The following is a 21,674-nucleotide window of genomic DNA, read 5'->3' as shown; positions in this document are numbered from 1 at the left end:
AAAAAACTCGAGAATGGATGTTAGCAAGTTTCTTGGTGATTTCAATTACATAAGCAGACAAAGTATCATATTGCATAATCAGCTGCTAAGGGAAAGGATACCCCTAACCTGGGACTAGACACAAACAAAATTTCATATGGTGACAGCTTTTCTGGGCCTCTGGGAGTGTGCCTAACACTGAGTAGTGTGATTGGGAGTGTGTAGGCCTAAGTCTGACCCTACTGCTGACTAGATCTCTCATGTGAGGTTTGCTGTGAATGCAGGTCCCTGGTCACTCTCTATCACTTCTGGGACCCCATAGCTGCATATCTCGTCTCTGAGAGTAGCTTCTTTGCAGTAGTCTTTGCTGACTGGTTCCTCACTGGGAAAGCTTCTGGCCATCCTGAGAACACGTCCGCGACCACAAGGGCATATTCAAATCCTCCACTTGGCGGCATCTGGATGTGGTCTATCTGGATCCTCTGGAAGGGGGTACAGTGGTCTGGCAAGTTGATGTGTGGGAACTTTCTTCATTCTTCCAGGGTTGCATTTGCCACAGGTCAGACAGCTGTTTATGAACTTGGCTGTTAGGGTGGAGATTTCTGGAGTGAACCAGTAAGCACCAATCGGATCATTCATCTGTGTCTTTAATCTGTGTGTGGGCCCATGTGCCCACTGGACCACCATAGGGTACATGCTTCGGGGTAAACAGGGTTTGTAGTCCATTTAGTATACCCTTCCTTCTTCATGTGTTGCTCACTTCTGCATCCAGCATTCCATCTTGTCCTTTGGGGCTTGCTCTTGCAACTTTTTTGAGCAGATCCCAGGATGTCATTTTGTCAGGTTTCCTGTCTTCAGCCGTCCTGTAGTAGCCGTCCGGCTCTACGACCTCTTCCACTTGTCCATATTGTCTTTCCTTGACTGTTTCTTTGGCTGCCATATCCGCCATGTTGTTGCCTCGTGCCCCTACTGTGTCCAGTTTTCCATGCGCCTTGACTTTTAGCATTGTCACCACTTTTGGAAGTTGAAGTGTGTTCAGCAGGTCCTTAATGGCTCCATTGATGCTTCACGGTTGTTCCGCTGGCTGTTATGAAGTCCCTTGCAGCCCAGATGGGTCCGAAGTCGTGTGCTATGCCATGCAAGTACCTTGAATCGGTATACATTTTCTCAGTCTTGTCTTCTGCCATCTGGTAGGCCTTCATCAGCGCTATCAGTTCTGCTTCCTGGGCTGACAGACTGGGCGGCAGACTTCTGGACCACAGGATCTCTTGATTGCTGGTCGCTGCACCTCCCGTGTGGAATCTTCCTTCATCATCTGCAAATCTGGAGCCATCCACATAGAGGATCAACTCTGGGTTGGTCAGTGGCTCTTCTGCCACCTTGGGTAGTCCTGCTGTTTCCTGTTGCATGATGCTGAAGCAATCATGGTCATCCGTCCGGAGCAAATTCAGATCCCTGCAGAAGGTATCATGCAGATTTTGATCAGACTTTTTATCTGAGGATCCGTATCTGTATCCCCCCTTGGGAGTGGGAGTAGAGTGGGCGGATTGAGGACTGTGCATCTGGAGATGGTGCATTGTTGGGCAGGAGTAGAGAGTACTGGAGGCGAAGATGCCTGGCGGTGGAGAGATGTTTTAGCTGGGTTTGGTTGAAGATTGTCGAGATGTCATGCGGAGCCAGGATTTCCAATGGTTTTTCCACTGATGTCAGTAGTCCTGTCCAGGAGGGCGTGTGCTGCAACTGCTGCTCTCATGCGGGAGGAAGAGGCTCCCCTTGCAACTGGATCCAGGCAAGCTGAAAAGTAGTCCGAAAGTCTCTGCTTTCCCCCCTGAAGCTGTGTCAGGACTCCATTAGCAAGGCCTTCTCTTCTCATCAAGTAGAGACGGAATGGCTTCTTGTAGTCGGATAGGCCTAGTGCTGGCGCTGAGACTACAGAGCCTTTTAACTTCTTGAACGAACTGAAGGCCACATCTGTCTGGAGGAACGGGGTCACACTGACGTATTCACACTGAGGCTGCATTAGGACGGAAGCATCAGGGATCCAGGCTCTGCAATATGAAACTAGACCAAGGAAGGCCTGTAGCACCTTTGGAGTTGTCGGAGGGACCATCTTCTCCACTGTGGTCTTCCGGTCATCTGTCAGGTGTTTCGCCTGGTGAGCAATACAGTGTCTCTGGAACGTAACTTGCTTCAGACACCACTGGACTTTGTTCTTTGAGATCTTGCAGTGCTGCTCCGCCAGGTAGAGTAGGAGATACAAGGAATGGGCTTTACACGTGTCAAAGTCAATTGCACAAAGGAGTAGATTGTCCATGTATTGTAGCAGGGTTACTTCTGCTTGTTCTGTGACTCAGTTGGTGAGAACTGTGGACATTGCTTTGGTGAACTGTGAAGGGCTGTTCTGGGCCCACTGTGGCATCACTGTCCATGTGTGGTGTCCCCCCTGGTGCATTAAGGCAAACAGGAACTGGTCTTCCGGATGAGGGGGAACACTGAAGAAAACATTAGCCAGGTTGTTCACTGTGAACACTTTTGCTGTGGCAGGCACATTTGAGAGCAGAGTGTGCGGATTCGGCATAATTGCAGTTTCAAACACTGTGGCGTCATTCACAGCTCTCAGGTTATATACCATTCTGAACTTGGCTGGCTCTCCTTTTACAGTCTTTTTCTTGGCGGGGAAAAAGCGGGGTATTGCAAGGCGATGTGCGAGGAACAATGATTCCTATTTCCAGGTAGACCTTCAGTTGGTCAGAGGCAGCTTGACTCTAGGCCTGGCCTGGGCCTTACGAGGGTACGGGGTACATGGCTTGAGTGACACCCGTACTGGGGCAACTTGAGGTTTTCTCACGTGCTGGGGTCCCTTAGACCATAGACTTTCTGGTACTACATCCAGTACCTCCTTGGGTAGGCCTCGATTGTTTAATGTTCTTGTAGGGCCGCCAGCATGACTCTTCTCGGGTCAGGGATGAAGAAAGTGTCACTGTCCCATCTTCCTGGAACACTGTGGTTGCCTTCAGCTTCTGCAGTAGGTTCGCTCCCAGCAGGTTGAGTGGCAGGTCCTTTACACCACAAACTGGGACAGGATAGAGTGTCCTGGCTGAGTGCACACGCTCAGTGGCTTTGTAAGCTGAGAATGTCTGACTTGACCATCAATGCCCATGCGAGACACAGAGGATTCTGATAGGCAGGTGGGATCAGCGAGTTCCACAGGTGTCATCACACTTCTGGCTGCACCACTTTGGATCTGACAACGCCATCCACTTTTAAAGGTAATTTGAGGTACTGGTCTTGCAGATGAAGTTTTAAATGTCAGGAGCGTAGTGTCTTGCAGACCTGGCTTGCTTGCCTCTGTCCTATGGATGGGGTACTTCACTGCTTTCTGCACTTCCTCCTTGACCTGTTTCTCTGGACCAACTCTTGGGTTGCATGGGTCCAGTCTCTTCGGGGGCGTGAGTGCTTTGCACTGGTTCTGGAAATGGCCAAACTTGCCACAGATGTAACACTTGACACTTTTTCTGTCTTTGTAGGGTGGTTGCGCTTTCAGGTCAGTGGTCACCATGAGAGGGGCTGTCTTCTGCACCCCTGGTTGGGACTCAATCCCTTTGGCTACTGTGGACAACGGCATGATGGGTACTGTAGCGGCAGCGGGGTCCGGCCTGCTGATTGAAGCTGCGGTGGTAAGACGGGGCCTGCAGGTGCATTCGTGGCGAGGCCCGGGGTGCCATGAGACCGGCGGCTGCATCCAACCCAAGGTCTTGGGGCGTTACAGGGGCTGCGGCTGCATCTGCCATCACTTCTTACCCCTGGTCTGACATAGCTTCTCCCCTTTGCTAACCTTATTGAGGTCGGTGTCTCCTCTCTGGAGTCTGCAGCGGTTCTTCCGGTGTGTCGATCGGCACTTTGTAGCGTCTTCACCTCTGGCTCCCCTTCTGGTGTTCTCAGCAGCACGGCACCCGCTCCTTCTTCACGCTCTTTGTGGTGCTATAATAGCGGCAGTTTTGGTGACAATTGGCATTGAACAGTCTCCTAGGCGCACATAAAACATTTTTTTCTGGGTCAGTCCACTGCTATTGACCTGTTCTCAGGCCTAGCCACTATCAGTGGTTTCCTGATTGGCTGTCTCAGTCCATGCACAAAGGCCTGTGTATCTGGTCATCAATGGTGAAGCCCAAGTCTTGGAATACTTGCATTACTCTGCAATGAAACTTCTTTACAGACTCTGTCTTTTCTTGGCTCATGTCATGGCTCACTCTCTGAGCTGTTCAATTAGCTGTGGCCCTGACTTCCAAGCGTGTATGTCTGATTCTGCTGGAAGTTTGAATTGTTCCTTCATGATTGGCCAGAGTGCATCACCTGCTTCTATTTTCATTCATGGCCCAGAGATCATTCCAGCTGGCTGCATATGTTTACTGCTTCTGCTACATTCTTCGGTAAAATGGCATGGGATGCATCCCTGGGTCTGGAAGATTGTCATCTGACTTGAAGTGCAGTGCACATAGTGTAATGGTGGTGCCTCTATCTGCCCCTGCATTCTTGGTGCCTGTGGGTTTCTTTTCTAGTACTAGACAGCATGTATGATGTTCCCTCTTCATCTTCATCAGAGGAATAGTTGTGATAGCTTGTACTGGGGTCGTACACTGACTGATTTTGGACTTAGAAGTTGCTTTTTTATGTGAGGATGTCTCCCCCCTGAAGCTATGATGGATTAGGATTATAGTTTCATGTTGGTGTGAATGTGGATGTAGGCAGCTCTGACCGGTGCTGAAGCTGTACATTATCAATACATAGTGATATCAAAGTTCATGTAAAACCTTAAGGGTTACAATATTGTTGACTGTGAAATGAGGTAACGGAGGATCTGTCAGTGAGCTCGTTCTGATATCACTCCTCCCCCCTCTGCACCCAGGGCTGAGCTGACTGCTGCCTGATATGTCTGGGGCTGCCCACTGTAGGGGGGGCTTTCACCCTCTTTCCCCGATATCACAACTGGCAATGGCTGGACTGTGCCAGGGACACCTTGTGCTGTAAGCACCATATTGTTTGAATTGGGCGTTGACCCAGCCGGCAACACGGAGGAAAAAAAGAGGAAGAAGAAGGAGGAGGGGTTGAGGAGTGAGACAAAGGAATAGTAGGAGGGGAGAGAGAATGTGGAGAGAGAGAGAAGAAAGATGTGGTGGGGGAGTGGATAAGGAGGGAGGAGAAGATGGAGGAGAAGAGAGGAGTGGAGAAAGAGGGGAAGAGAGAGAAGAGAAAAAATGTGGAGGAAGAGGAAAGGAGAGAGAGAGAGAGAGAGAGAGAGAGAGTGCGGAGAGAAAAGACTGACAGAGGAAAAAGAGGATAGATTAGAACAACAAGAATAATAGAGAGGAGCAATTATGCCTTCTCCCTGTAGGGAGAGACGGGGCGCACCACATACTGTGCAAAAATAACTACCTATACCATGGATTCTGCTAAAAGCAGACTGCGCAGATTCTCCCGTCTCATACCCACAAAAATCACTTCCTGATTTGCTCACATAACTTTCTGTTCCACCTAAACGATGTAAGCTCTGCTGCCACTTCATACCATGTATTAGTATTCAGCAATCTAACATCAGCTACTGTAACTTCCCTTATTTTCCTTTCTACGTCATGCCACTCCGCAGCTTGAAGTCTGCCATTCTAATGAATTTCACGTACTTTATACCTTCCAAAAATCTTCACATACTTAACACCTTCGTATTCTGTCACTATCTAGGGGCTGTTTTCTCATCAGGAAGTAAAAAGACTTTCCTGTTGCTCGGCCACTTTGTTCCCCATGGCAAAAGCAAAAAATGAAAATGAAAAACACATAAAAATGAAAAAAGAAAACAGTACTAAAAAAACTTCTAAAAATGAGTATATAAAACACTAAGAAAAACTCAAAACGATAAGAAAAACCGTCAAAAACTTAGTTCACAACCAAAAACTCAAAACTTTGATACAAGAGGAAAAAATGTTTTTTTCAAAAATAAAATAAATAAAAAATAAAAAGGTAAAGAGATTGAAGATTGAGGAAAACTTAATTAAAAAACTTTAAAATGCCGCAAAAAGAAAGACCCTTTAAGAGAGTAAAAAAAATTAAAAATTAAAACGGCTTTTCTCTTTTTTTTTTTTTTTTTTTTTTTTCCTTTAGAATCTCTTTAGGTCACATCAAAAAATGATAGATACAATTTAAATTTCACTTCTTCACAAAAAAAAACTACACATACCCAGCATTGCAGGTGAAAACAGTCAGAGAAGAAAAAAAAAAAAAAAAAAAAAAAATTGATTTACAATGCATATCTCTCTGCTAAACAGCACGGAGAAAGAGGAAGTTCGGACAAGAGAACTATTTCTGCTTCTTAAAGCGGCAATAGTACATGACACAAACAGACAGATAGACAATCCGAGAGATGCCCTTTTAAATTCTGTGACACATGCAGGCTGCGCTGGGAACAGACTACTGCCAATCGCACTGGACGCACCTGCGCCCGGGCCACCTGAGTGCTTGAGAAGCACAACAAGCGGGAAATCTACCACCCCGGTCCGGACGTCCTGACTGGATCGCCGGCACTACGGGAATCTGTGGCAGCCCCTGTAATCTATCACCATCCGAGCCTGGATTCTGGAGCCACCTGCTCCGGAACTACCTGTTCCTTTCCTCTTGCACGGGAATCTGTGATAGCTTACTCAGCGATTTGACCTCCTGCGGTCTGTTTCTCAGCAACCACAAACAAAAGTCACTTTTTCCTTCTTCTCTCGGATTTTACACAAACACATACACGGTCCACAGCAGACACCTCCCAGGGTGGATTCGTGGCTACGGATTTTTTACACTACCTGGGAATTTGTGACCACATCTGACTGGCAAGAGGCATAGACAAGGACTGGGCACAGGGGACTTTCAGGTAAGATGATACCATTTTCTTACCTTACTTATGGAGCTGCGCAGTCTCCTGCCCCTGTGCCAGGCCACGCTACAACTTCCGTATCTCCAGTCAGAAGGATCCCGTGCGTTTCATCCGAGCCGTTGGGCGCCATTCTGTTATGGAAATATTAGGGTTGGATAAATATATCCCTGTGTGTGCTGTGGCCGCTCCCAATTAGACTGAGTATTTTGAGCGCTCATCAAGAATGGACTGTACACAACTGTGACAGAACAACATTCCATCAATACTGATACTTTATTGTACATACATAGTTTTATATTTTCACATAGAAAGGAGTGGTTAGGGGTTGTCAGGGGTGGTTAGTTAATTACCATATTGTCTAGCTCCTCTGTCATTGGTTATCTAAACATATATGGAATATTGTGATTAATGCTCATATGACTGCTGATCAAGCAACTAAACTCGAGTTCTCTGTCTAGGACAAAGTGGAGACACCTGACACTGTTGGTCTGCCGTTTCAGCAAGATTCAGCTAGATTCTAGGCATTATCTCAGACATCTGACCCGATTTCCTGTTTTTAAGATGGAAAAACACCATATGATCTGTCTGGGTTATATCAGGCTTATATCAGTTCAGTTTGTGTCAGCCATTTTAAACCATTGATTATAATGTATATATTAGTTGTGAGCATATAAGTATATATTTGATTATAGAGGAGTATACATGCAAGTGAGATCTACATGATATATATATTTCTATCACACACACTCCCTTCATCTATTGTTCATATGCATAGAGAAGCAGGGTTTTTGTGCTTCATGGTAACTGAAAAAACTGTGGGCTAATTCACTTAAGTGATTAAAATTATTAATGGTGCATTAAGACTTTTTGGCCTGTTAACGAGCACAGATTGACTACATACAAGACATTTAGTGCTCATTTACCAACTCGTTTACACATGTGTAGTAGCAATGAAGGTGGCAAAATGCTAAACTTTTATATAATCGTTCTGTCCCCATACAGTATCGAGTTATCGGCAGCTCATCCCGTTTACATGGGGCAATTTGCTGCCAATGATAATGACTTGTTGCCACCAGAAATGATCCAATCACTTAAAAAATATGCTGTTTGATTATTCATCAGGTGATCTCTGACATGTGTACACTGCAGAAATTCGAGAACGAACATTACTGGTTCGCCAATTATCTACTGATGTAAATGCTGCTTAAATGACTAGGCAGATAGTTACAGAGATATTTCTGTATTCTATAGCTATGTTCATATGTCCACTAGTCATTAGTTTAAACAAACCGCCTCACCTGTGCAACCCTTTCTTTCTGACACTTGTAGGCAATACTGCTGTAACAGGGCACTGTTCTCCCTTAAAGCCGCTGATTCATTTGTCAGTGTTCAGACACCGTTTCTGGTCCATATCAAAAGATACCCATATAGAATTTAAACATAGGGCAAAAAAACTAACATAATATGTATGAAAGCAAGAGAAGGTTAACAAACAACCATAGAGTATATGCCCTTAAAAATTAGATCTTATTTAGAATAATTAAGGACAAATAAATAAGTGAATCAGATAGTATCATAGAGGCTGCTGAGAGAACATGCAGGGAGACGCTGTTAAACACAATCTGCATTGAGTAATTTGTATTACATACATAGTTACATAGTTATTAAGGTTTAAGGAAGACTTTAAGTCCATCTAGTTCAACCCATAGCCTAACCTAACATGCCCTAACATGTTGATCCAGAGGAAGGCAAAAAAAAACCCATGTGGCAAAAGAGTAAGCTCCACCTTGGGGAAAAAAATTCCTTCCCGACTCCACATACGGCAATCAGACTAGTTCCCTGGATCAACGCCTTATCAAGGAATCTAGTGTATATACCCTGTAACATTATACTTTTCCAGAAAGGTATCCAGTCCCCTCTTAAATTTAATTAATGAATCACTCATTACAACATGATACGGCAGAGAGTTCCATAGTCTCACTGCTCTTACAGTAAAGAATCCGCGTCTGTTATTATGCTTAAACCTTTTTACCTGCAGACGTAGAGGATGCCCCCTTGTCCCTGTCACCGGTCTATGATTAAAAAGATCATCAGAAAGGTCTTTGTACTGTCCCCTCATATGTTGTGAATTCGGTTTGTGGGCTCCCCCGGTGGTCTGTTATGGTAGTGTCTCTTATGTGCCTTCCTCCATCTCTGATTACCTGTCGCCACCCTCTAGGGGAGTTTCCTATTTAAGGCTGCTTGGCTGTTAGTCACATGCCGGCCAACAATGTGCTAGTAGCATTCTGTTGCATTCACCTGCCTCAAGTTCCAGTTCAGCTAAGTTGAATTTTGTTTCTTGTTTTTGCTATTTTTGTCCAGCTATCTGCAATGTGACTCTTCAGTGCTGGAAGCTCTTGTGGACAGAAAATTACTACTCCAGTGGCATGAGTTGTCACTGGAGTTTAAAGTAATTTCTGGATGGTGTTTTTGAATAGTGATTTTTAGGTCGACCGTGAAGTAACACTTTCCTGTCCTTCTGCTATCTAGTAAGCGGACCTCACTGTGCTAAATCTGCTGTTCATCCTACGTATGTCATTTCCTCTGAACTCACCGTCAATATCTGTGGGGGCCTACTATCATCTTTTGGGGTTCCTCACTGGAGGTAAGGCAGGCCTGTATATTCCTCTTATAGGGGTAGTTAGATCTCCGGCTGGCGCGTGGTGTCTAGGGCATCGTAGGTACATCCCCCGGCTACTGTAAGTGTTGGGTCAGGTTCAGGTCACGGTCGACCTTAGTTTCCATCACCCGAGAGCTAGTCCGTTTTGTATTTTTATTCCCCTGGTCATTGGGGTAACCATAACAGTTTGGCCGGCCTATAAAAAATCTATGTGTTAAAATATGCACTAAAGCAGGAAGGAGGAGAAAAGGTTTTTTTTTTTTCTGTGTTTGAAAGTGCACCTTAGTTTGATCATTTGTATTCCTTGCTTAAACTGCAGTCTTCAGCCTTTTTTTTTTTTTTTTCTCCTCTCCTCTTAACCTCTGAATGCTTGGGTTACACCCATCTGAAACATGGATCCACAGAGTTTAGTTGCAGGTTTGAATAACCTTGCGACAAGAGTACAGAACCTACAAGATTTTGTTATACGTGCTCCAATGTCTGAACCTAAGATTCCTCTGCCTGAATACTTTACCAGAGACAGATCCCGGTTTTTGAGTTTCAGAGAAAATTGCAAATTGTTTTTGTCTCTGAGATCTCACTCTGCTGGTGATCAGACTCAACAAGTTAAAATTGTTATCTCTCTACTGCGCGGCGACCCACAAAGTTGGGCATTTGCATTATCGCCAGGGGATCCTGCGTTGTTGAATGTGGATGCGTTTTTTCAGGCTTTGGGGTTGCTTTATGAGGAACCTAATTTGGAGATTTTGGCTGAGAAAGCCTTGATAGCTCTTTCCCAAGGGCAAGATGAAGCTGAGATATACTGCCAGAAATTCCGTAAATGGTCGGTGCTTACTAGATGGAATGAGTGCGCTTTAGCAGCTAATTTCAGAGAAGGTCTCTCTGATGCCGTGAAGGATGTCATGGTGGGGTTCCCTGTGCCTACAGGTCTGAATGATGCCATGAAATTGGCTATCCAGATTGATCGGCGTTTGCGGGAGCGCAAATCTGTGCACCATATGGCGGGGTCTTTTGAGGAAAAATCTGTGCACCATATGGCGGTATCTTCTGAGCAAAAACCTGTGCACCATATGGCGGTGTCTTCTGAGCAAAGACCTGTGCACCATTTGGCGGTGACCTCTGAAAAGGCATTAGAGCATATGCAATGCGATCGTGTTTTGTCTAGAGGCGAACGTCAAAATTACAGGCGCAAAAATGGATTGTGCTTCTACTGTGGAGATTCAGCTCATGTTATATCAGCATGCTCTAAACGTATAAATAAGGTTGATAAAAAAGTTGATAAATCTTTTTCTACAGGTACCTTGCAGTCAAAATTTCTTTTGTCCGTGACATTGATTTGTACCTTATCATCTGTGACTGTGAATGCTTATGTGGATTCTGGCGCCGCTCTGAGTCTCATGGATTGGTCCTTTGCCAAGCGTTGTGGGTTTGATTTGGAGCCGTTGGAAGTTTCTATTCCCCTGAAGGGTATTGATTCTACACCTTTGGCTAGCAATAAACCACAATATTGGACACAAGTGACTATGCGTCTTACCCCAGACCATCAGGAGATTATTCGTTTCCTTGTATTATATAACCTACATGATGTCTTAGTGCTTGGATTACCATGGTTACAGATTCATAATCCCGTCTTGGACTGGAAATCTATGTCTGTGTTGAGCTGGGGATGTCGGGGCATTCATGGGGATGCACCTTTGGTTCCTATTTCTTCATCTACTCCCTCTGAGATCCCAGCATTTCTGTCAGATTTTTATGATGTCTTTCAAGAGCCTAAAGTTGATTCTCTCCCTCCTCACAGAGAGTGTGACTGCGCTATTGAATTGATCCCCGGTAGTAAGTTTCCTAAGGGTCGCTTGTTTAATTTGTCTGTACCTGAACATACTGCTATGCGGGAGTATATCAGAGAATCCTTGGAAAAGGGTCATATTCGCCCCTCGTTGTCTCCACTAGGGGCAGGATTTTTCTTTGTAGGTAAAAAGGATGGTTCATTGAGACCTTGTATCGACTATCGACTTTTGAATAAGATTACAGTTAAATACCAGTACCCGTTACCTTTACTGACTGATCTGTTTGCTCGTATAAAGGGGGCTAAGTGGTTCACTAAGATCGATCTACGTGGTGCGTATAATTTGGTGCGGATTAAGCAGGGGGATGAGTGGAAGACCGCATTTAATACGCCTGAAGGCCATTTTGAGTATTTGGTAATGCCTTTCGGTCTCGCAAATGCCCCTTCCGTTTTTCAGTCCTTTATGCACGATATTTTCCGTGAATATCTGGATAAGTTTATGATTGTGTATTTGGATGATATTCTTGTTTTTTCGGAGGACTGGGAATCTCACGTTCAACAGGTCAGGAGAGTTTTTCAGGTTTTGCGAGCTAATTCTCTTTTTGTAAAGGGCTCAAAGTGTAGTTTTGGAGTTCAGAGAATTTCCTTTTTGGGATATATTTTTTCCCCTTCATCTATGGAGATGGACCCTGTCAAGGTCCAGGCTATTTGTGATTGGATGCAACCTACTTCTTTGAAGAGTCTGCAAAAGTTCTTGGGTTTTGCTAATTTCTATCGCCGATTTATAGCGGGTTTTTCTGCCATTGCTAAACCTTTGACTGATTTGACCAAAAAGGGTGCTGATGTTGCTAATTGGTCCTCTGCGGCTGTGGAGGCCTTTCAAGAGCTTAAGCGCCGCTTTTCTTCCGCTCCTGTGTTGCGCCAACCTGATGTGTTACTTCCGTTCCAGGTTGAGGTGGATGCTTCGGAGATCGGAGCAGGTGCAGTTTTGTCGCAGAAAGATCCTGACTGCTCAGTAATGAGACCATGTGCGTTTTTCTCCCGAAAGTTTTCGCCCGCTGAGCGAAATTATGATGTGGGAAATCGGGAACTTCTGGCCATGAAGTGGGCGTTTGAGGAGTGGCGTCATTGGCTTGAGGGTGCTAGACACCAGGTGGTGGTCCTCACTGACCACAAGAATCTAATTTATCTTGAGTCGGCCAGGCGTCTGAATCCTAGACAGGCGCGCTGGTCGTTGTTTTTCTCCCGATTTAACTTTGTGGTGTCATATCTGCCTGGGTCCAAGAATGTGAAGGCGGATGCCCTCTCTAGGAGTTTTGAGCCTGACTCGCCTGGTGATTCCGAACCTACCGGCATCCTGAAGGATGGGGTGATATTGTCAGCTGTCTCCCCAGACCTGCGGCGTTCTTTGCAGGAGTTTCAGGTGGATAGGCCTGATCGCTGTCCGCCTGGTAGACTGTTTGTCCCTGATGATTGGACCAGTAGAGTTATCTCGGAGGTTCATTCTTCCGCGTTGACAGGTCATCCTGGAATTTTTGGCACCAGGGATTTGGTGTCTAGGTCCTTCTGGTGGCCTTCTTTGTCTCGAGATGTGCGCATGTTTGTGCAGTCTTGTGATGTTTGTGCTCGGGCCAAGCCCTGCTGTTCTAGGGCCAGTGGGTTGTTGTTGCCCTTGCCTATTCCTAAGAGGCCTTGGACGCACATCTCTATGGACTTTATTTCTGACCTTCCGGTTTCTCGTAGGATGTCTGTCATCTGGGTGATTTGTGACCGTTTTTCCAAGATGGTTCATTTGGTACCTTTACCCAAATTGCCCTCCTCCTCTGAGTTGGTTCCTCTATTTTTTCAGAATGTGGTGCGTTTGCATGGTATTCCTGAGAATATAGTGTCTGACAGGGGTACTCAGTTTGTGTCTAGATTTTGGCGGACGTTCTGTGCCAGGATGGGTATCGATTTGTCTTTTTCGTCTGCATTCCATCCTCAGACTAATGGCCAGACTGAGCGTACTAATCAGACCTTGGAGACTTACTTGAGGTGTTTTGTGTCCGCTGATCAGGATGATTGGCTTGACTTTTTGCCATTGGCAGAGTTTGCCCTTAACAATCGGGCTAGTTCTGCCACTTTGGTTTCTCCATTTTTTTGTAATTCAGGGTTTCACCCTCGGTTTTCGTCCGGTCAATTGGAGTCTTCGGATTGCCCTGGAGTGGATGCTGTGGTTGATAGGATGCATCAGATTTGGGGACAGGTTGTGGACAATCTGAAGTTGTCCCAGGAGAAGACTCAACAGTTCACTAATCGTCATCGGCGTATTGGTCCTCGTCTTTGTGTTGGGGACCTGGTGTGGCTGTCTTCTCGATTTGTTCCTATGAAGGTCTCGTCTCCTAAGTTTAAGCCTCGGTTTATCGGCCCTTATAGGATTCTGGAGGTTCTTAATCCTGTGTCCTTTCGTTTGGACCTCCCAGCATCTTTTAATATCCATAATGTTTTCCATCGGTCATTATTGCGGAGGTATGAGGTACCGGTTGTTCCTTCTGCTGATCCACCTGCTCCTGTGTTGGTTGAGGGTGAATTGGAGTATGTGGTGGAAAAGATCTTGGACTCCCGTGTTTCCAGACGGAAACTTCAGTATCTGGTTAAGTGGAAAGGTTATGGCCAGGAGGATAATTCTTGGGTGACAGCATCCGATGTTCATGCTCCCGATTTGGTTCGTGCATTTCATAGTGCTCATCCAGGTCGCCCTGGTGGTTCTGGTGAGGGTTCGGTGCCCCCTCCTTAAGGGGGGGGTACTGTTGTGAATTCGGTTTGTGGGCTCCCCCGGTGGTCTGTTATGGTAGTGTCTCTTATGTGCCTTCCTCCATCTCTGATTACCTGTCGCCACCCTCTTGGGGAGTGTCCTATTTAAGGCTGCTTGGCTGTTAGTCACATGCCGGCCAACAATGTGCTAGTAGCATTCTGTTGCATTCACCTGCCTCAAGTTCCAGTTCAGCTAAGTTGAATTTTGTTTCTTGTTTTTGCTATTTTTGTCCAGCTATCTGCAATGTGACTCTTCAGTGCTGGAAGCTCTTGTGGACAGAAAATTACTACTCCAGTGGCATGAGTTGTCACTGGAGTTTAAAGTAATTTCTGGATGGTGTTTTTGAATAGTGATTTTTAGGTCGACCGTGAAGTAACACTTTCCTGTCCTTCTGCTATCTAGTAAGCGGACCTCACTGTGCTAAATCTGCTGTTCATCCTACGTATGTCATTTCCTCTGAACTCACCGTCAATATCTGTGGGGGCCTACTATCATCTTTTGGGGTTCCTCACTGGAGGTAAGGCAGGCCTGTATATTCCTCTTATAGGGGTAGTTAGATCTCCGGCTGGCGCGTGGTGTCTAGGGCATCGTAGGTACATCCCCCGGCTACTGTAAGTGTTGGGTCAGGTTCAGGTCACGGTCGACCTTAGTTTCCATCACCCGAGAGCTAGTCCGTTTTGTATTTTTATTCCCCTGGTCATTGGGGTAACCATAACACTCATATATTTATACATTAAAATAAGATCACCCCTTAGTCTTCATTTTTCCAAACTAAATAGCCCCAAGTGTAATAACCTATCTTGGTATTGCAGACCCCCCAGTCCTCTAATAACCTTGGTCGCTCTTCTCTGTACCCGCTCTAGTTCAGCTATGTCTTTCTTATACACCGGAGACCAGAACTGTGCACAGTATTCTAAGTGTGGTCGAACTAGTGACTTATATAGAGGTAAAATTATGTTCTCCTCATGAGCATCTATGCCTCTTTTACTGCATCCCATTATTTTATTTGCCTTTGTAGCAGCTGCCTGACACTGGCCACTGAAAATGAGTTTGTCTTCCACCCATACACCGAGGTCTTTTTCATTGACGGTTTTACCCAGAGTTTTAGAATTAAGCACATAGTTATACATCTTATTACTTCTACCCAAGTGCATGGCCTTACATTTATCCCCATTAAAGCTCATTTGCCATTTATCAGCCCAAGCTTCTAGTTTACATAAATCATCCTGTAATATAAAATTGTCCTCCCCTGTATTGATTACCCTGCAGAGTTTAGTGTCATCTGCAAATATTGAAATTCTACTCTGAATGCCCCCTACAAGGTCATTAATAAATATGTTAAAAAGAAGAGGGCCCAATACTGACCCCTGTGGTACCCCACTGCTAACTGCGACCCAGTCCGAGTGTGCTCCATTAATAACCACCCTTTGTTTCCTATCCCTGAGCCAGCTCTCAATCCACTTACACATATTTTCCCCTATCCCCATTATTCTCATTTTATGTAACAACCTTTTGTGTGGCACCGTATCAAAAGCTTTTGAAAAGTCCATATACACTACATCCACTGGGTTCCCTTGGTCCAGTCCGGAACTTACCTCTTCATAGAAGCTGATCAGATTAGTCTGACATGAACAGTCCCTAGTAAACCCATGCTGATACTGGGTCATGAGGTTATTCCTCTTCAGATACTCCAGTATAGCATCCCTTAAAATGCCCTCCAGGATTTAACCCACAGTAGAGGTTAAGCTTACTGGCCTATAATTACCGAGTTCAGTTTTTGTCCCCTTTTTGAATATTGGCACCACATTTGCTATACGCCAGTCCTGTGGTACAGACCCTGTTATTATGGAGTCTTTAAAGATTAAAAATAATGGTCTATCAATGACTGTACTTAATTCCTGCAGTACTCGGGGGTGTATCCCATCCGGGCCCGGAGATTTGTCAATTTTAGTGATTTTTAGATGCCGCCGTACTTCCTGCTGGGTTAAGCAGGTGACATTTAATGGGGAATTTTTATCACTAGTCATTTTATCTGCCATGGGATTTTCTTTTGTAAATACTGATGAAAAAAAAGTCATTTAGCATATTGGCTTTTTCCTCATCCACCATTTCACCCAGACTATTTTTAAGGGGGCCAACACTATCATTTTTTAGTTTCTTACTATTTACGTAGTTAAAGAATATTTGGGTTTATTTTTACTCTCTCTGGCAATGAGTCTCTCTGTCTCAATTTTTGCTGTCTTGATTTGCTTTTTACAGAATCTATTTAATTTTCTGTATTTATTTAATGCCTCCTCACTACCTACTTCCTTTAATTCTCTAAATGTTTTCTTTTTGTCGCTTATAGCGCCCCTTACAGCTCTATTTAGCCATATTGGTTTCCTCCTATTTCTAATATGTTTATTCCCATACGGTATATACTGTGCACAGGTCCTATCCAGGATGCTAATAAACGTCTCCCATTTTCTTTGTGTATTTTTATGTCTCAGGATATCGTCCCAGTTAATTGCACCAAGATCCTCTCTCATCCGTTGGAAATTTGCCCTCCTGAAGTTTAGCGTCCTTGTAACCCCTCTATTACACATCTTATTAAAGGATACATGAAAACTTATTATTTTGTGATCACTATTCCCCAAGTGACCCCCAACCGTTATATTTGCTATGCGGTCTGGCCTGTTGGTTAATATTAGGTCTAGCAGTGCTCCCCTCCTTGTTGGGTCCTGAATAGTGTTGAGCGATACCTTCCGATACTTGAAAGTATCGGTATCGGATAGTATCGGCCGATACCCGAAAAATATTGGATATCGCCGATACCGATAAACGATACCAATACAAGTCAATGGGACTCAAGTATCGAAAGGTATCCTGGATGGTTCCCAGGGTCTGAAGGAGAGGAAACTCTCCTTCAGGCCCTGGGATCCATATTAATGTAAAAAATAAAGAATTAAAATAATAAATATGGATATACTCACCTCTCCGGCGGCCCCTGGACCTTACCGCTGTTAACCGGCAGCCTCCGTTCCTAAGAGTGAGGCGTTTAGGACCTTCGATGACGTCGCGGCTGACGTCGCGGCTTCTGATTGGTCGCATGACCGCTCATGTGACCGCTCACGCGACCAATCACAAGCCGCGACGTCATCGAAGGTCCTAAACTCCTCATTCTTAGGAACGAAGGCTGCCGGTTACAGCGGTAAGGTCCAGGGGCCGCCGGAGAGGTGAGTATATCCATATTTTTTATTTTAATTCTTTATTTTTTACATGAAGATGGATCCTATTCCGATTTCCGATATCACAAAAGCATCGGAACTCGGTATCGGAATTCCGATACCCGATACTTGCGGTATCGGAATGCTCAACACTAGTCCTGAATCAATTGGGAAAGGTAATTGTCTCTCATAGTTGTCAAAAACTGATTACCTTTGCTGGAACTGCAGGTTTCTGTTCCCCAATCTATTTCAGGGTAGTTAAAGTCCCCCATAATAATGACTTCTCCATGAGTCGCAGCTTCATCTATTTGCTTCACAAGGATATTCTCCATTGCTTCCATTATTTTTGGAGATTTATAACAAACCCCTATCAGTAATTTATTTTTTCCCCCTCCCCTTATCTCCACCCACAGGGACTCTACATTTTCATTAAATTCACCTATATTATCACGCAGGATGGGTTTTAAGGACGATTTTACATATAGACACACCCCACCCCCTCGCTTATCTGTACGGTTATTTCTGAACAGGCTATAGCCCTGCAAGTTAACAGCCCAGTCATGGCTCTCATCCAGCCATGTTTCAGATATCCCCACCATGTCATAATTATGCTCCAACAACATTAGTTCTAATTCATCCATTTTGTTGGCGAGGCTTCTGGCATTAGTATACATGCACTTGATGTTACTCTCTGTACCTCTATTCTTTCTTAAATTATTAACTGTTCTAACCCCACCCCACATGCCACCGCCACCCCCAACTTCCTTATTTGTGCCCAGGTCTCTATCTGCACTATCTTCCCCTCCTATAAATTGAATACCCTCCCCCGATTCCCTAGTTTAAACACTCCTCCAACCTTCTAACCATTTTCTCCCCCAGCACAGCTGCACCTTCCCCATTGAGGTGCAGCCCGACCCTAGTGTAGAGCCTGTAGCCAACTGAGAAGTTGGCCCAGTTCTGCAGGAACCCAAACCCCTCCTTCCTACACCAATTGTTGAGCCACTTATTAACCTCCCTAATCTCCCGTTGCCTCTCTGGCGTGACACGTGGTACAGGCAGTATTTCGGAAAATACCACGTTGGAGGTCCTTGCTTTCAGCTTGCAGCCTAATTCCCTGAAATCATCTTTAAGGACCTTCCACCTACCTCTAACTTTGTCATTTGTGCCAAAGTGCCGCTGGGTCCTCACCAGCCCCTCCCAGTAATCTGTCCACCCAATCAGCGATGTGTCAGACTCGAGCGCCATGTAGGCAGCACACCGTTCGACGATCCCTGTCTTTGTGACAGATTGCCCTATCTGTTCCCCTAATAATTAAGTCCCCCACTACCAGCACCTGTCTGGCCTGCCCTGCTCTCATATTTGCCTCCTTACTGGAGCAGTCACTCCTCCAACTTTCAGAGGATATGCCTGGCTGCAGCAGTGCTACCCCTGTACTGGCACCCCCCTCATCTGCCAACTTAGGCTACGTTCACATTTGCGTTGTGCGACGCAGCGTCGGCGACGCAACGCACAACGCACACAAAAACGCAACAAAACGCACGCTAAAACGCTGCGTTTTGCGACGCATGCGTCCTTTTTTGCCGAAAGTTGGACGCAAAAAAAATGCAACTTGCTGCGTCCTGTGCGCCCTGACGCGTGCGCCCCAAAAAACGCATGTGTCAAAAATGCAGCACAACGCATGTCCATGCGCCCCCATGTTAAATATAGGGGCGCATGACGCATGCGGCGACGCAGCGGCGCCCGACGCTGCGTCGCACAACGCTAATGTGAACTTAGCCTTAGCAAACTTATTGGGATGTGCCAGATCAGGACTAGCCTCCCTGGCACTCTTCCCTCTACCCTGCTTTCTAACTGTCACCCAGCTTGCTACTCCATTGTCCTGCAGCTCCATCCTACCATCCCCCCCTCATCTATCCCATTGAGCGTCTGCTCAGTGAGCAGAAGACTCCTCTCCATATTGTCTATGGATCTGTGTTGCCAGCTGCACATTTAGATCCATAATCTGGGTTTCCAAATGCACAACGTGCTCACATCTCGCACAGCAGTATGCACCCTCGACCGGCTGATCAAGGATTGCATACATGTGGCAAGATGTGCACTGGATGGCATTAACAATAGTGGAGCATATTTCCTAATGGGGATTGCACCACACAAACGTTAATTAAAAAATAAATACAAAGTATTAATAAAAAATACATAGACAGTTGAGACATCAATCCTGAAGTAATAGAGTACTTAGGGTTAATCTTCCCCAATAAGTTTAACCAGGAGAGACTTTGCTATTAAAAGTGTACTTGCATCAGGCCTCCTAATGAAGCTTTAAATGAAACGTGCGTTGGGGCGGTGGGTACACTATAGCAAGCAGCTGTACATACAGTATATATAAGTAAACTTTTCATGCTAAAGTATGTCCTGCGTAATCTGTCAGGGAAAGTCAGTCCTGATAAAGGCACAGGTGGAGCTCCCCTCGTGGCAGGTGTAAGATCTTCAGACTGGCATGGCTGTAACATATTTTTGTGTAGAGTTCTTGAGGCAGACTCCTCATTTTCAATCTGTACTTCATAAGCCGGGCCGTTGGGTACACTTTTTTGATCACTTTGTATGGTTGCACCTCCCAATGGTCACTCTGCTTACCTCTGGGACATTTTTCCCGCACCAGCACCCGATCTCCAGGCTGGAGCAGAAATTGACTTCTCTTGCAACAGCTGGCCTGCTAACCGGCACATGGTCTGGAGCCGTCAACCGTATTCTTTCGCCCATGAGGTGGTAGATCGTTTGATTAAATCCTCTGACTGTTCCAGATTCAACGATTTCTCGGCTGTTTCTACTGAGCAGTAGCATGTACAGGGTATAACCTGTGATAGTGTGAACCCAATTGTTATAGGTCCAGACCAACTGAGCTAAGTAGTCAGGCCAATGTGCTTTCTTACCTTACTCTAATGTTCTTAACATTTCATTCCAGTTAAAGCACTTGCATGTCTCATTCCCTTGAGGATAGTATGGGGTTTTTCTAGACCTGTCAATGCCATATAGATGGTGCAGTTCCTCCATTACTTTACCGTCAAAACATGCTTCCTGGTCTGAGTGAATCACCTTCGGACACCCGTGGACCCTGATGAAATCTTGACAGATGTTCTATACAGCGGACTCAACTGTCCGGTCCCAAGTTGAGTGACCACTGCCACCTCGAAGAAGGTGTCAGTCATGACCAGGCAGTACTGTGGAGCTCTAGTTGATTGTCCCATGAGGAGGTAGTCTATCATTAACACTTCAATCGGTTCCTTGGTCTGTATGGTTTGTATGGGTGCCCTCTGCTCCATGCTTTAGGTGAGGTCACGCACTCTGCACTATTGACAAACTTCTTCAACAGTGACATCCTGCCGTGGGCAATATACATAAAGCTGCAGCCACTGGTAGGTCTTAACCGGCCTAAAGTGGGCTCCGAACTCCTAAGCTTCTTTGGCAATTTCTTATGCCACGCTTCCAGGGATTACTACTTGCACCTTGCCTCTAAGTCAGCAGTCTGTTACCTCTTGTCGTATAGAACGGCTCCTTGGATTTTCAACCTGTCCCACTGGCGCAGCATGGACTTCATTTCAACATTTAGGTCAGCCTATTCTTCTTTGTTGGGTATCTTTCTCTGGGATAGCCAGCCTTTCATTTGCTTCCGCCCCACATCTTCATCTTGTGCTCCCCCCATTCTTTCTAAGTTCTCCCTAATGTTTTGCGTAAAGAGCAGAAGTCCGGAGTTTCTCTTTTTTCAGGTGTTCATCAAAGTCCATTTCCAGACTTTCAAAGGTTCCCCTTAGCAGGCCAGCAGTGTTGGTGTTCTCCATGGTGGAACAGCAGCGGATTAAGAAGTCATTGTTTGCAAGTCGAGCTACCCAGTGCGGCTCCAGTACTCCCTGCTTGGCAGTGACCTGATGGGCCAGTGTATTGTCAGTCCCCACAAGGATCTTTGCCTCTGTGAGGTATTCTGGAAACTTCGCCATCATGGCTCACACCAGGGCAAGGAGTTTCGGACAAATGTTTATGTAGTGGTGTAGATTTCATTCTGCATCCCATATGGGTCTACTGGCATAGGCAATAACCCTTTTGTGACCATCTTGGACCTTCAAAAGGACTGCCCCGAGTCCATAGAGACTGCTGTAAGTTTATAAGAGGAACGGTTTATCAAAGTCTGCATAATCCAAGATGGTGCCCGATGTCTGGCTTCTTTCAGGGCCTGGAAGACCTCCTCTTGTTACTGTTCCCAGGTTATGATTCGATTCTTGGGTAACCCAGCCATCCCCCTTACCATCTTGTTTAGAAGACCCACTAATTTTGCATAGTCCTTGATG

General features: G+C 45.5%; 1 protein-coding gene across 4 annotated transcripts in view; it reads left to right on the top strand.

The window, feature by feature from the left end:
- Positions 1-21,674, top strand: part of SUGCT (succinyl-CoA:glutarate-CoA transferase) — a 1,711,098-nt gene that overhangs the window by 163,950 nt on the left and 1,525,474 nt on the right. The window lies entirely within an intron of this gene.

This window comes from Ranitomeya variabilis, chromosome 6 (genome assembly GCF_051348905.1).
Source record: "Ranitomeya variabilis isolate aRanVar5 chromosome 6, aRanVar5.hap1, whole genome shotgun sequence".
Lineage (NCBI taxonomy): Eukaryota > Metazoa > Chordata > Amphibia > Anura > Dendrobatidae > Ranitomeya > Ranitomeya variabilis.
Note: the sequence above shows the minus strand (reverse complement) of the source record. Positions and strands in the feature narration are given on the sequence as shown.